The sequence below is a fragment of the Idiotropiscis lumnitzeri genome, unplaced genomic scaffold (assembly GCF_059441095.1).
Source record: "Idiotropiscis lumnitzeri isolate Australia: NSW breed Sydney's pygmy pipehorse unplaced genomic scaffold, RoL_Ilum_1.0 HiC_scaffold_27, whole genome shotgun sequence".
NCBI classification, from domain to species: Eukaryota; Metazoa; Chordata; class Actinopteri; order Syngnathiformes; family Syngnathidae; genus Idiotropiscis; species Idiotropiscis lumnitzeri.
The window spans coordinates 1,711,440-1,726,196 of NW_028283565.1; the positions used below are offsets into that span (position 1 = coordinate 1,711,440).

The window sequence follows — 14,757 nt, forward strand, 5'->3', positions numbered from 1 at the left end:
CTTTTCTAGCCAATTTTCAATCGGATTCGTTAAAAGGGCACCGTGCAGTACGTCAAAATGTAAAAAATTATATTGATTGGCGCAAGGTGTATAACAGAATATAAACATATAGATGTCTTCAGGTACCGACTCTTTATGTACATGTGAAGTTTTGGATTTTAGCAGCATGTGCAGGAGAGTTATTAAGCATTTTGTCCATTGCGGCGAAGGAAATCTTAAGTGAAAACTTCGAAGCCCCGCCCCCGTTAATATAGTATTTCGGAAACAAAAAATTTTAGCCCCAGTGTTTGTCCCAGGTCTTAAGATGCTACAGACAGAATTTTAAGGCAATCAGATGAAGCCTTTAGGATCAGGGTGCAAAAGAATGACCCCTGTAAACATGCAAAAAAGGGCAAAAGTCGGACTTTCAAAAATTAATAACTCACTTCCTGTTCATATTAGACGTTAAAATATCAAATTTTTCGCCATGCCCGATGAGACTGCCAAGTTTGGTGAATTTTTGTGCATGTTTCGGGGTCAAAAATGCGATCGAACAATCGGAAAAATAATAATAATAATAATTTCTACAAAAACAATAGGGACTTTGCAGCGGTCGCTGCTCAGGCCCTAATAATAATAATAATAATATTATTAATAATAAAAGTAATAATATTTTCTACAAAAACAATAGGGACCTCGCAGCCGTCGCAGCTCGGGCCCTAATAACAATTTCTAGAAAAACAATAGGGACCTCGCAGCGGTCACTGCTCGGGCCCTAATAATAATAATAATAATAATTTCCACAAAAACAATGGGGACCTCGTAGCGGTCGCTGCTCGGGCCCTAATAATAATTTCTACAAAAAAAATAGGGACCTCGCCGCGGTCGCTGCTCGGGCCCCAATAATAATTTCTACACAAAGTCCATTGTGGTGACCCGCCCCCTTTTAAGTAAATTCAATATGGCCGACTTCCTGTAAAACCTAGCTCATTGCTCCAAGAGACTTTTTTGTAGGTCTTGGTCTTATACATACAGTGAACCCTCGCTACTTGGCGGTTCACCTTTCGCGGGTTCAGTGCTTCGCGGGTCTAAAAAATATTCGGGGGCATTGTAGTTTCGCCGAGCGGCACGACGGGGCGCTGGAGCGGTTAGACGGCCGGCGTGCGCCAAAGAAGAGCGTGGGCGAAGAGGAGAGTGGACGAAGAAGAGCACGTTCCCCCGGACACGATCGGTGGCGACGTTTCGCGCGGTTCGGACAGTACCAGAGCTCCGGCCGGCGTGCGTGGCAGTTAAGCCGTAGAGGAGCACCTTCCCCGGGCACGGGCGGTGCCAAGCGGCCCCTAAGTTTAACCGAATGGAAGCTCCGGAGGAGGAGGGCATGCTCGCGTCACAGTAAGCCGAAGAGGAGCACCTTCCCCGGGCACGGGGGGTTCCAAGCGGCCCCTAAGTTTAACCGAATGGAAGCTCCGGAGGAGGAGGGCATGCTCGCGTCACAGTAAGCCGAAGAGGAGCACCTTCCCCGGCCACGGGCGGTTCCAAGCGGCCCCTAAGTTTAACCGAATGGAAGCTCCGGAGGAGGAGGGCATGCTCGCGTCACAGTAAGCCGAAGAGGAGCACCTTCCCCGGGCACGGGCGGTGCCAAGCGGCCCCTAAGTTTAACCGAATGGAAGCTCCGGGGGAGGAGGGTGGGCGTGTGTCACAGTTAAGCCGAATTGGAGCACCTCTTCCGCCCGGGCACGAGCGGAGCGCGAAGCTGTCAGTTATGAATGAATAAATGAATAAATAAATAAAGAATGGCACCTTTCATTTCACAGGGCACACCAGACGGCGTACCAGCAGGTAAAAGTCTGAGTAATTAAATAAATACAAAAAGAATGGCTGGGGAATAAAAAAATAATACGTTTTAATAATAATTTGGTTTTTTTGTTATAACATGAATTTCACTCTCTCTCTCTCTCCCCGTATATATATATATATATATATATATATATATATATATATATATATATATATATTTATATATTTATTATATATATTGTATTTTTTTTTAAGCATTTTTGAAGGTGCGCCGCTACTTCGCGGATTTTCAGTTTTCGCGGGTGGTCTCGGTCCCCATTAACCGCGATAACCGAGGGTTCACTGTACTCCATAAAATTTACAAAAAGCGAGGTGAAACACTCAACCAGGGCTGCTTTTTTTAACATTTCTCGAGGGCCATGGCGAGCCATTTCAAAAAAGCTGCACAACTAACGTATAAAATATTGATAAATTTGCGCTGCCTTATGTGTGTGTAAAGTTTCACGAGTTGTCGTTCATATTTAGAACCTCATAATCAGCGTTGTTTTATTGCCGAACAGTGCAATGCCACTCCCACAACTTTTCACGAAAAAGGATGAATTTCGTATTGTGACATCCTCATGGCCGAAACAGTCATCCGAGCATATATGAGGGCGACCTTGTTGAGTTGCACGGAGAAAAACATCCAAAAAAATAACTTGTATTAGCTTTTACCAGTTGGTGGCGCTACTACTACGATGAAAAATAAGTTGGTGGATGTCTTCAGGGCTGAAGTATCCTCAAATGTGTACAACTTCGAGAAGATAGTATCATCTGAGTAATGTTGCCGGAGCTTTTGTTGCCACAGAGTACAATCGGACTTTTCAGCACCGTAATAGCCACGCCTTTTGCCAAAACGTCACAAAATTCGGCAGAGAGTAAGTGAGTCTTTTCTGACTAATTTTCAGTCGGATTCGTCAAAAGGGCACCGTGCAGTACGTGAAAATTAAAATAAAAACAAATTTTTGATTCCACTTGGCGGCGCTGTGTGTATAACAAAATAATAACATTAAGATGTCTTCAGGTCGGGACGTTTTATTTACAGGTGAAGGTTTGGATTTTTAGGAGCATGTCCAGGGGAGTTATTAAGCATTCATTTATTTGTATTAGGTTCATTTTGTCTTCTTATTATTGATATTTGACTGATTCATTAAAAGCAGACAATTATGTTTTAGGTTAATTTTTTACCTGACATGTTTCGGCGAGTCTTTCGCCTTCTTCAGAGTGTCGCATGATGGTGTCTTGAGACCCGTCTTTATCAGCTGATGTTCCATGAGGGTGTGTGTAACCCCCGATTACTTAAAGATAGTGTTAGTTTGATATTTAATAAATTGGACCAGACTCTAGATTCTCGAAGGCTACAATAGTGATAATTGATAGGTGTGTGAATGAAATAGCTGGAGGCAGAAATGAGCAACAACAATAACTGTATTAACATGGAAAACAAAACAATTATTTACAAATTCACAGCCGGCATCATATACATAAAATAAATCACAAATCCCAAAAATTAGAAATAATAATCCCAAAGTCCTACTGAGCTCAGTAATATTTTGTTTAAGTCAGTCAATGTTCCTTCCGGTAGTCTTGGGGAAAAAAGTCTTGTCGTGGTGGTAATTAGGTGTGTTACCACGTGATGTTCACAAAGAAGTTGGTGAAGACTGTGGTTCCTTTATCGCAGATGTGGTTCTGGGCTCAGGCTCGCCATCTCCATCAAAGGAGAATCCATTCAGTTTCGGATCTTGGTTTAATGCCAAGACAAAAAACCCAGCCTGCATAACAATCATGAAATTATTGTATGCAGCTAATAAGTCCATTATCAGTTTCCAGTATCATCAGTCGCTATAGCTCTATAGTTTTCAATTATCATAAATACTGCATCTAAATATCACATTTATAACAGTTATTAATTTACATGCATGTTTTCCAAATTGTCATTGTAACACATGAAATGAACTCATGAGCTAACAATAAACACATTTCTCAATATGTCAAATTTCTCAATAACCATGTTTTATGGTTTACATATCAATCACTTCAATAAAGAAATAATTGTATAACAAACATAACTGAGTCAATTCAACATTTCACTTTTAACTCATATTACATCAAAATGAGCAGTTATACATTTGTTTGTCAACATAAACCTTGCTTTAGAAAGACCTTAAAACAAGTAAAATCAACTCTTTCACTGTAAACAAGCAGTACATTTCTACTCGCGATTAGCATTAGCTTAATGTTAGCTTAGCGTTAGCCTCACATAAACGTTTTTACGACAGTCCATAGCAAGTGCATGGCGACTCACCAAGACGACGTTCAAGTACGAACACGGTCGATTTGTCACAGACCCTCAGTTCTCACTGGTATCCACACTTAAGATAAAACATTTCCCAATTAACATTTTATTATTGGTCACATTTATATCAACTTCACTAAGTATTTCACTCACCGAACGGCACATTAGCATTAGATATCGTCACGCAACCTTTCAGTTGGGCATCCAAGCGGAAAAGAACGATATACACAGCTAATCTCGAGATAGCGTCTCGAGAAGGCGGGACAACTTGACTTTGACGAATCAGAAAGTCATAATCAGATGAATGACACACCAAACAGGAAATCAAGTAGACGAGAGATATACACTTCCTCTTAACACAATAATGTTTTTTCAAAATAAAATGGCGTTTTCTCTACTGGGTTACACACTCCCCTGTAAAATACCATGCATGTCCCGATGCATGTTTCGCAAATGTTGTTCATTTGGATTATTTAGAGAGTCGGTGAAAGCAGAAGTTAAACCGTGAAATAAAGACTTTACAACTGTCACTAGGGGATTCCCTAAATTAGGATAGTCTAATCTCATTGGCGGTCTTCTATCTCTCTCTGATCGCCTCAATGGTTGAGTGGTCACAGGATCATCATAGTCCAGTTTCTTGGATAAGTCAATAGTTTGTTCCTCAACTGAATCCTCAGGAGTACTTGCAGGTGATTTGGATTCCTCAGGTATGTCAGGAGTCAGAGGGGAATTTCCACTTTCAACTTCACTGTTGATAGCATCTGGAACATTTTCCAAAGGTTCATCCCCATCTCCATTTCCGTTATCCAGGTTCTCAGTTCCAATGTTTTCAGTAAAGTTTCTGTCCAATGTTGGTGTTGTATCCAAGGATTTTGTTGCATCTGGGGTTGTCGTATAGTCACGCACAGTGGTAAATCTGGCAATCTCCTGGCATTGGGAATCATCAATCCATGGAATCATAACATCGTTGTCAGGTTGATCAGATTCATCAGCATCAGGAATTTCTGTTGCAGTCGTTAGGCGGGTTTTTGGACGACTAACGGGTGTCGGTTCAGGTCGGTCTGCTGTGGCAACAGGAAGGAAACTGCACGGAAGCAAAAGGTCTCTGTGTAGGGTTCGTAAAAGACCTTGCTTCGACTCTGGTTTGACTGTGTATACCGGTAAGTTCCCTGCTCGTTTCACAACAACATGAATGTCAGTTTCCCATTTATCTGCAAGCTTATGCTTACCACGCAGTCGCACGTTCCTCACCAAAACCCTGTCCCCGATTTCAAGTTCAGAGACAGAGATTTTACGATCAAATCTGGCCTTGTTTTTATCTGCTACTTTTTGTGCATTTCTTGAAGCTATCTTGTAACTTTCTTCCAGTCGTGTTTTGAGACTTTGAATGTATTGTGAATGGGATATCTTCTGATCTTTGTTCAAGGGTAGTCCAAATGCAAGATCGACTGGCAATCTGGGTTTCCTACCAAACATCAATTCATATGGACTATATCCTGTCACATCATTGCGCGTGCAATTGTATGCGTGCACCAAGGGCATAACATACTCTTTCCAATGGGATTTTTGTTTGTCTTCAAGAGTTCCCAGCATACTGAGTAACGTTCGATTAAATCTTTCAACGGGATTACCCCGTGGGTGGTACGGAGTAGTCCGTATCTTCTTTATGCCAGAAATTTCACACAATTCTTTGATAAGTTTTGCCTCAAAATCAGGACCCTGATCACTATGAAGACGTTCAGGTATGCCATAGTGAACGATAAACTGGTCCCACAAGCACTTGGCGACGGTTTTGGACTTTTGATTTGGTGTGGGCACTGCAAGGGCAAATTTAGTAAAATGATCTGTCATCACAAGAATGTTGCTTGTGTTACTGCTGTCCGGCTCTAGACTGAGGAAATCCATGCAAACCAACTCTAACGGTCGCATGGTGGCGATGTTGACCAATGGAGCTGCTCTTTCAGGAGGACTTTTTCTACGGATACAGCGATCACATGTTTTTATTTTGTGCTCAACATCTGTTGCCATCCGAGGCCAATAGAATCGGCTTCTGATCAGATCAAGGGTTCTGTCAATACCCAAGTGGCCCATATCATTGTGTAAACTCTGAAGTGCAGATGATCTGAGTTCTTCAGGAAGAACAAGTTGATAAGTCACTTGGTCTCCATCTCGTCGTTTTCTGTATAACACGTCATCATGCAATTCCAATTTATTTAGTTCTCTGAGTAAGAGAGGAAGATCCGGTAATTCCCTCCGGGAGGTTGGAGGGGGTGTTTGACCAAATTCGATCTGCGCAATCACTTGACTGATCGTTGAATCAGCTCTTTGTCGGTCTTTAATTTCAGAGGTGGACAAAGCAGGAAGTGTTGGCAGACCATGTAATTCTTCAGAACTGTAGGCGTCAGGGATTGCACTTGCTGAGATGGTAAATGTCTCCACAAGTGTGACATCACCGTAGTTATTGGGGTTCTTGGCTTTAATGAGATGGTTCTGACAAATTGCTTGCATAACTTCTGTATCAACAAGCTCTGACATGTCGTTGTCGGCTAAATGACGTTCGACAAACTGGCTCACTCGTTCTTGCTCTTTCCTTGACTGTGCATCATTGACAAGATCTCCATGAGGACGTCGGGAAAGTCCATCAGCATCACAATTCTGTTTGCCTGCTCTATACTGCAGTTTAAAGTTGTAGTTTGACAAAGCAGCAAGCCATCTGTATCCCGTTGCATCTAATTTAGCAGAGGTTAATATATATGTGAGTGGATTACTATCCGTCACCACAGTAAAGTTACCACCATACAAATAATCGTGAAACTTTTCTGTCACTGACCACTTGAGCGCTAAAAACTCTAACTTATGAGCTGGATAGCGTGCTTCACTTCTGGACAACCCTCGACTGGCAAATGCTATGGCCCGAAGCCGACCTTCCTGCTCTTGATAGAGTGCTGCTCCTAAGCCTGTCGTACTGGCGTCGGTATGAAGCAAATAAGGTAGCTTTGGGTCTGCAAAACCTAAGATCGGGGTTGTTGTTAGCTTTTCAATGATGGAATCAAAAGCTCTTTGACAGTCAGGTGTCCATCGGCTGGCAAATGGCAGTTTGGGATCATAATAGGTATGATTTGATTCTTTTTCTTTGGACTTTTTGCTGAATGGTGGGTATCCTCGTGTCAGGTCATTAAGTGGGCGCACTATAGATGAGTATCCCTTTATGAAACGTCTATAGTAGCCAGAAAATCCTAAAAAGGACCTCAACTCTTTGAGGTTTGTGGGTCTTGGCCAGGTTTTTAAGGCCTGAATCTTCTCGGGATCTGTTTCAACACCATTCTCTGAGATTACATGACCAAGGTAACGCACTGTTGTTTGGCAAAATTTGCATTTTTCGGATGATAATTTCAGTCCATACTCTTTCAGACGTTGAAGTACTCGCATGAGACGTCGTTCATGTTCCTCAAGAGTACTTGAAAAGATGATTAAATCATCCAAAAATACAAGTACTTCCTTCAAGTTCATGTCACCAACACAACGTTCCATTAATCGTTGAAAGGTGCTTGGTGCGTTGGTTACACCTTGGGGCATCCGGTTAAATTCCCAGAACCCAAGTGGAGTGACAAATGCGGTTTTCTCTTTGTCTGCTTCTTCAACTTCAATCTGGTAATAACCAGATTTGAGATCAAGGACTGTAAACCATTTGGATCCCGAAAGCGCTGAGAAGGTCTCCTCCAGGTTTGGAAGAGCATATGAGTCCTTAACTGTTTGCAAGTTAAGTTTGCGGAAGTCTATACATAGACGGACGTCATTGTTCCGCTTCCTCACCACAACAATCGGAGAGGAGTAGGGTGACTGTGACTCTCTTATCACACCGGCAGAAAGCAGTTCTTGAAGGTGTTTACGGACTGCTTCCAGATCTTGGGGGTGAATGGGGCGTGCACGATGCTTAAAGGGAGTTGGATCAAGAAGTTTGATGGAGTGTTTCACTTTACTAGTACACCCAAAATCAAGGTCATGGTGAGTAAATACCTCTGGAATATCAGAGAGTTGTTTGGTTATTCTCTCCTTCCAATTCTGGGGTATTGGGGAATCTCCAAAGTTGAAAGTCAGAGACGCCTCTTTGTTCATGGGTGGCTCTGTCGAATTTGTGACATTATGCTGCGAGACAACACAACGGAACGCTCCAAGCTCTCCGATCACGCAGGTAGATGGAATAGTCACATCTTGGTCTGTCTCGTTGGTGATCACAACAGGAACTTTGTATGGAGCTCGGGAAGAAAGAGTTATCAGACAACTCTTCACACAAAGGCCACCTGGTAGGGAAGATTGAGTTGGATGTTCAATTATAGCGCATGAATCAACTGATGTGCAGTGAACATTAGCAGATCCCTCCAGGACGACACAGCGACCAGCTGGGACAACAGCAGTTGTTTTTCCTGCCAGGGTGACAAACCCAATGTTGCCATCTTTGTGTTGTATGTGTCTGATTTCAAGAGTCTTCAGAAGTGCTCTGAACCCATAAGGAACAGGTAGGTGCTCAATAGTCTTGACGTCTAAATAAATCTCATAAAGAACATCAAGAACATTCATTCCAACTAACAATGGTGTCTGACTATTTGGGTGTATATCCGGAACAACTAGAGCTAACGTTGGTATATCAATCACTGTCCCTAAAATATCTTTTGGAAAGGTAACAGTCATTTCTATGTAACCTAAATAAGGTACAGGCTGTCCTGCAGCGCCCTCTACCTCTAAAAGGTCATAGAGTGGATAAAGGGTTTGTTCTGGAAGGTTCTGTTTGAAAAACGACTCTGTGACTGTGGTCACTTGTGATCCAGAATCAAGAAGACAGTTAACATTAACACCTGAAATGCTAACAGTAGCGGTACATTTTGAACCAACTAGGCCTTTTGGCAAGCTGCATTTTTGCTGCTTAGCCAAAGACTGTTTAAGGTTAGCGTTGTGCTTTTCTTTCGTGGGACGTGATTGTCTGGCAACAGTCTCCATTTGCCCCTCAACAGAGACTGTACTTAGTTTAAATGTGCAGTAGCAGCTGAAGGATTTTCAGCTTCCCACTTCCTTTGGTTTTCTTTAAAAATTTTCCGCTTCTCTGCCACTAAAGCGGCATTTGGTTCATTTTCACAGGTTGGCTTTATGTGGCCATCTTCACCACATTGGAAACAATACCACGGTTTAGGTGCTTTCGTTTGAGTATTGTTGGTTTGTCCAATGGGTTCTTTTGTATTCACTTTCAGTTTTAGTTTCTCTTGTTTCGGTTCGGGTACATTCTTTGCATTTCGAGATTTTCTTTTCTGTGTTTTGGCAGTTAGCTTCACCAGCTGACTCTGGATTTCTGCAACTTGGCTTGAAAGTTCTTTTGTAATTGAATTCAGAGTAGCAATGTTGCTATCATTTTCAGTGACGGGTTCGGCTATTTGCACATAAGAAGTCACCTTTTGCTTTGCACTTCCCAGATGCTGTCTCATTCGCATAGTTTTGGTAGCATGTTGATCTTCTTCGGTGCGCAACAAGAACAATAGGTCAGCAAACGTTGGGGGATTTGTTCTCTTTTGTTTTAACTGGAGGTCTATTAAAAGGGAATTATCCCAACAACCTCGACAAAACTGTGTGAGTAGCAGTCTTTCAAAATCATCGCTAGCGGCACCACCCCGTTTTACAGTGAGCGTCAAAGCTCCTTGTAGGCGTTGCAAATATGAGGATGGTTTCTCTCCCGTATCTTGATATGTGTCAAGAAACTTAGCGAATAGTTCTCCTCCATCTTGTACTGTTCCGAATGCTGAATCCAACAACTGGAGGTATTCAGCAGGTGAGCTGTTGAGGTTCAGGTGCTTTATGACATCAGCAGCAGGGGGTAGAAGACTCTCAATGATTTTCCGGGTCTGTTGCTGTTGCGACACTGATGGATCAGTCATGACTAGTTCTACACTAGAGCGCCAAGTATCATAATCTGGCTCATAATTAGGACGAGGATCCTTTCCTGAAAAAGCTCTCAGCTTCTGTGAGAATTGTGGCCCTGAAAAGTCATCTCTTTTTACTATGTGTTCAACTACAACACGTTGAACTTCTGGGGGATTTAAATCTTGTTCTGAAATTGTTGGCTTGCAAAGTGATCGGTTAGTAACGGTCTGGCGTGCACCTCCAATGTTACTCTCAACTACCGAGGGCTGTGGTTCTACTGACAGAGTTACAGGCGGATTGTCAGGTAAATAATTTTGTTCGAATGGTTCTGGAAGATCTCTAATTGAATCGTTTATCTCTGACATCATGTCTTTCAGGACTTCTGCATAGTCTCTACCACTCATCTTGGCAAGGTTTTGAATATCACTAAGATATGCTTTCGTTGTGTTTTTCCCAATACTTTGTGTATAAACACTCGCAAGAGACTGTATCTTCGAGCTAACCCCGCTGTCCGATACATGTATCAATGGCAAAGGATCAATAGAGTCGACAGCGGCTCCTGAGTTGTATTCCACAATTACGCTACCGCAATACTTGGAATTAACATCATCTACTTTTATGGCTCTTGCAATTGACCCATATTGTTTAAGGAATTCCACCACCTCATCACATTGCTCATCTCCAGCTATTCCAATGACAATCACCGAGTTTGGAATTTTAACAGATTGCTGTTCAATAATATCCATTTGGAAATATATTCGAGCTTATGTATTACGAGAAAATACTCCTGGCTGGCTCGCCAAAACTTACTGTAACCCCCGATTACTTAAAGATAGTGTTAGTTTGATATTTAATAAATTGGACCAGACTCTAGATTCTCGAAGGCTACAATAGTGATAATTGATAGGTGTGTGAATGAAATAGCTGGAGGCAGAAATGAGCAACAACAATAACTGTATTAACATGGAAAACAAAACAATTATTTACAAATTCACAGCCGGCATCATATACATAAAATAAATCACAAATCCCAAAAATTAGAAATAATAATCCCAAAGTCCTACTGAGCTCAGTAATATTTTGTTTAAGTCAGTCAATGTTCCTTCCGGTAGTCTTGGGGAAAAAAGTCTTGTCGTGGTGGTAATTAGGTGTGTTACCACGTGATGTTCACAAAGAAGTTGGTGAAGACTGTGGTTCCTTTATCGCAGATGTGGTTCTGGGCTCAGGCTCGCCATCTCCATCAAAGGAGAATCCATTCAGTTTCGGATCTTGGTTTAATGCCAAGACAAAAAACCCAGCCTGCATAACAATCATGAAATTATTGTATGCAGCTAATAAGTCCATTATCAGTTTCCAGTATCATCAGTCGCTATAGCTCTATAGTTTTCAATTATCATAAATACTGCATCTAAATATCACATTTATAACAGTTATTAATTTACATGCATGTTTTCCAAATTGTCATTGTAACACATGAAATGAACTCATGAGCTAACAATAAACACATTTCTCAATATGTCAAATTTCTCAATAACCATGTTTTATGGTTTACATATCAATCACTTCAATAAAGAAATAATTGTATAACAAACATAACTGAGTCAATTCAACATTTCACTTTTAACTCATATTACATCAAAATGAGCAGTTATACATTTGTTTGTCAACATAAACCTTGCTTTAGAAAGACCTTAAAACAAGTAAAATCAACTCTTTCACTGTAAACAAGCAGTACATTTCTACTCGCGATTAGCATTAGCTTAATGTTAGCTTAGCGTTAGCCTCACATAAACGTTTTTACGACAGTCCATAGCAAGTGCATGGCGACTCACCAAGACGACGTTCAAGTACGAACACGGTCGATTTGTCACAGACCCTCAGTTCTCACTGGTATCCACACTTAAGATAAAACATTTCCCAATTAACATTTTATTATTGGTCACATTTATATCAACTTCACTAAGTATTTCACTCACCGAACGGCACATTAGCATTAGATATCGTCACGCAACCTTTCAGTTGGGCATCCAAGCGGAAAAGAACGATATACACAGCTAATCTCGAGATAGCGTCTCGAGAAGGCGGGACAACTTGACTTTGACGAATCAGAAAGTCATAATCAGATGAATGACACACCAAACAGGAAATCAAGTAGACGAGAGATATACACTTCCTCTTAACACAATAATGTTTTTTCAAAATAAAATGGCGTTTTCTCTACTGGGTTACATGTGACTTACCTGTCAAAAAAATTAAAAAATCAGAGCAGTAAAAGAACAAGCACAACATGAACATTACAAATCAGCAATCACTGACCACTGCAAAAGGGAAAACCACATCATGGACTGGGGGAAGGGCAGGGTCATCCGCACCGGAGAGAACAAACTACAGCGCTGGATCAAAGAAGCAATTGAGATCTGCAAGCGAGGCATAAAAACCATGAACAGAGACAAGGGAGCCTTCATCCTCTCTACCACCTGGAGCAGCATCTTGGCGGAGTGAACGGACAGCGGGGGGCGTGACTTGCCTTCATTCTTGTGACAGGTAAGGCACGCCTTCATGGAACATCAGCTGATAAAGACTGGTCACAAGACACCATCACAGGGTTCGAAGTTAACTTTAAAAACTGCTTCCCCATAGGGCAAGTGCCACTAAAATTTGCCTTGCCCGAGTGGCCAAATTACTTGCCCAACTTGGGCAAGTGACAATTTTTTTTCTCTTGCCCTGAGTGACTTTTTGTATGACAAAGTGTCTAATTACAAATTGCATGAATTTTTTGTTCGGACAGTTCCCGCCTAGAAAGAATTAAAAATACGTTACAATCATAAGTGTTGCTTATATAAAAATGTATCATGTATTAACACATTAATTAGGTGTCTGCTGACCCAGGATTATGTTATTGTTATGTTATGTTATATATCAAAGAGAATGTGGAATGACACTGAACGATGGAAGGTGGAAGGATGTGGAAAGATCGTGAATGACATTGAATGATTTGGAATGACACTGAAAGATTTTGAATAATACTGAATGACACTGAATGAAGTAAAACTCTCTGGGAACGGGCCAATTCAAGATAGCTGCCGCACTGTGGGGGAGGCTTTGGTACCAAATTTGGAAAGAGACCCAAACGGTTGGGTCCATTTTATATCAGTGTGGGGGTGAAACGTTGGTCTCGGCGGAGCTGTCTGAATATTGGAGAAGTGAGAAGACAAAGTAAAACAGAACAATTAAAATCACTCTTCAAATACATATAGTTTGGTAAGCAGAGCATGATTTACAGCTCACCATTTTATTGCATGCACCAAGCATGTTATACATTTTTCTGTCCACGGGATGGCGTAGTCAAGAAAAATGAAGCATCTCGAAGCCCATTCGTGTGTGAAGTATTTCCCTGCAGGGCTTGGCTGCTTTATGGGGCTTCATTTTGCCATCACTAGTTTTAGATAGTTTTAATTTTTGAAAGAGCATTTTCATTTTACAGTGAACCCTCGCTACTTCGCGGTTCACCTTTCGCGGGTTCAGTGCTTCGCGGGTCTAAAAAATATTCGGGGGCATTGTAGTTTCGCCGAGCGGCACGACGGGGCGCTGGAGCTGTTAGACGGCCGGCATGCGCCGAAGAAGAGCGTGGGCGAAGAGGAGAGTGGACGAAGAAGAGCACGTTCCCCCGGGCACGATTTGGGGCGACGTTTCGCGCGGTTCGGACCGTACCAGAGCTCCGGCCAGCGTGCGTGGCAGTTAAGCCGAAGAGGAACAACTTCCGCCCGGGCACTAGCGGGGCGACATTTCGCTCTGTTCGGGAGCGTACGAGAGCTCCGGAGGAGGCCGGCCGGCGTGCGTGGCAGTTAAGCCGAAGAGGAGCACCTTCCCCGGGCACGGGCGGTGTCAAGCGGCCCCTAAGTTTAACCGAATGGAAGCTCCGGAGGAGGAGGGCGGGCGTGTGTCACAGTTAAGCCGAATAGGAGCACCTTCCCCGGGCACGGGCGGGGCGAAATGAAACCGAGTTCAATCGAACGGAGACACGCTTCGGGGGAGCAGGTCCGGCGTGCATGACAATTAAGCCGAAGAGGAGCACCTCTTCCGCCCGAGCACGAGCGGAGCGCGAGGCTGTCAGTTATGAATGAATAAATGAATAAAAAAAATAAATGAAGAATGCCACCTTTCATTTCACAGGGCACACCGGACGGCGTACCAGCAGGTAAAGGTCGAAGCAATTAAAAAAATACAAAAAGAAGTAATTGAATAAATACAAAAATAATGGCTGGGGAATAAAAAAATAAGTTTTAATAATAATTTTTTTTTTTTTGTTATAGCATGAATTTCACTCTCTCTCTCTCTACCCGTGTATATATATATATATATATATATATATATATATATATATATATATATATATATTTATTAATTTTTTTTTTTAAACATTTTTGAAGGTGCACCACTACTTCGCACTTTTTTTTTTAAGCATTTTTGAAGGTGCGCCACTACTTCGCGGATTTTCAGTTTTCGCGGGTGGTCTCGGTCCCCATTAACCGCGATAACCGAGGGTTCACTGTATTTTTTTCATTATCGAATTTTATTTTTTTCTATTCAAGTTTTGAGTTCATTTTCGTTTACTAAAATAACCTTGGGCTGCAACTACTATCACAGCAACGGCTCATTATATTTTGGCTGCTAAATATGCCAATTTGTCAGAGAGAAGACCGTGACAAAGAATGGCCCAATCGCAATAAACACTCTAC

The 14,757-nt window shown here is 42.0% G+C and overlaps 2 long non-coding RNA genes across 2 annotated transcripts; both read right to left on the reverse strand.

Annotated features, from left to right (window-relative positions):
• Positions 1–3,225: 3,225 nt before the first annotated feature.
• Positions 3,226–4,444, reverse strand: LOC148315976 (uncharacterized). Its single transcript, XR_015840478.1, has 2 exons — positions 4,121–4,444; positions 3,226–3,587 (listed from the first exon to the last, which is right to left on the reverse strand). It is a non-coding gene; the product is annotated as an uncharacterized LOC148315976 (long non-coding RNA).
• Positions 4,445–10,955: 6,511 nt separating this feature from the next.
• Positions 10,956–12,174, reverse strand: LOC148315977 (uncharacterized). The gene is made up of 2 exons (XR_015840473.1): positions 11,851–12,174; positions 10,956–11,317 (listed from the first exon to the last, which is right to left on the reverse strand). It is a non-coding gene; the product is annotated as an uncharacterized LOC148315977 (long non-coding RNA).
• Positions 12,175–14,757: the final 2,583 nt, after the last annotated feature.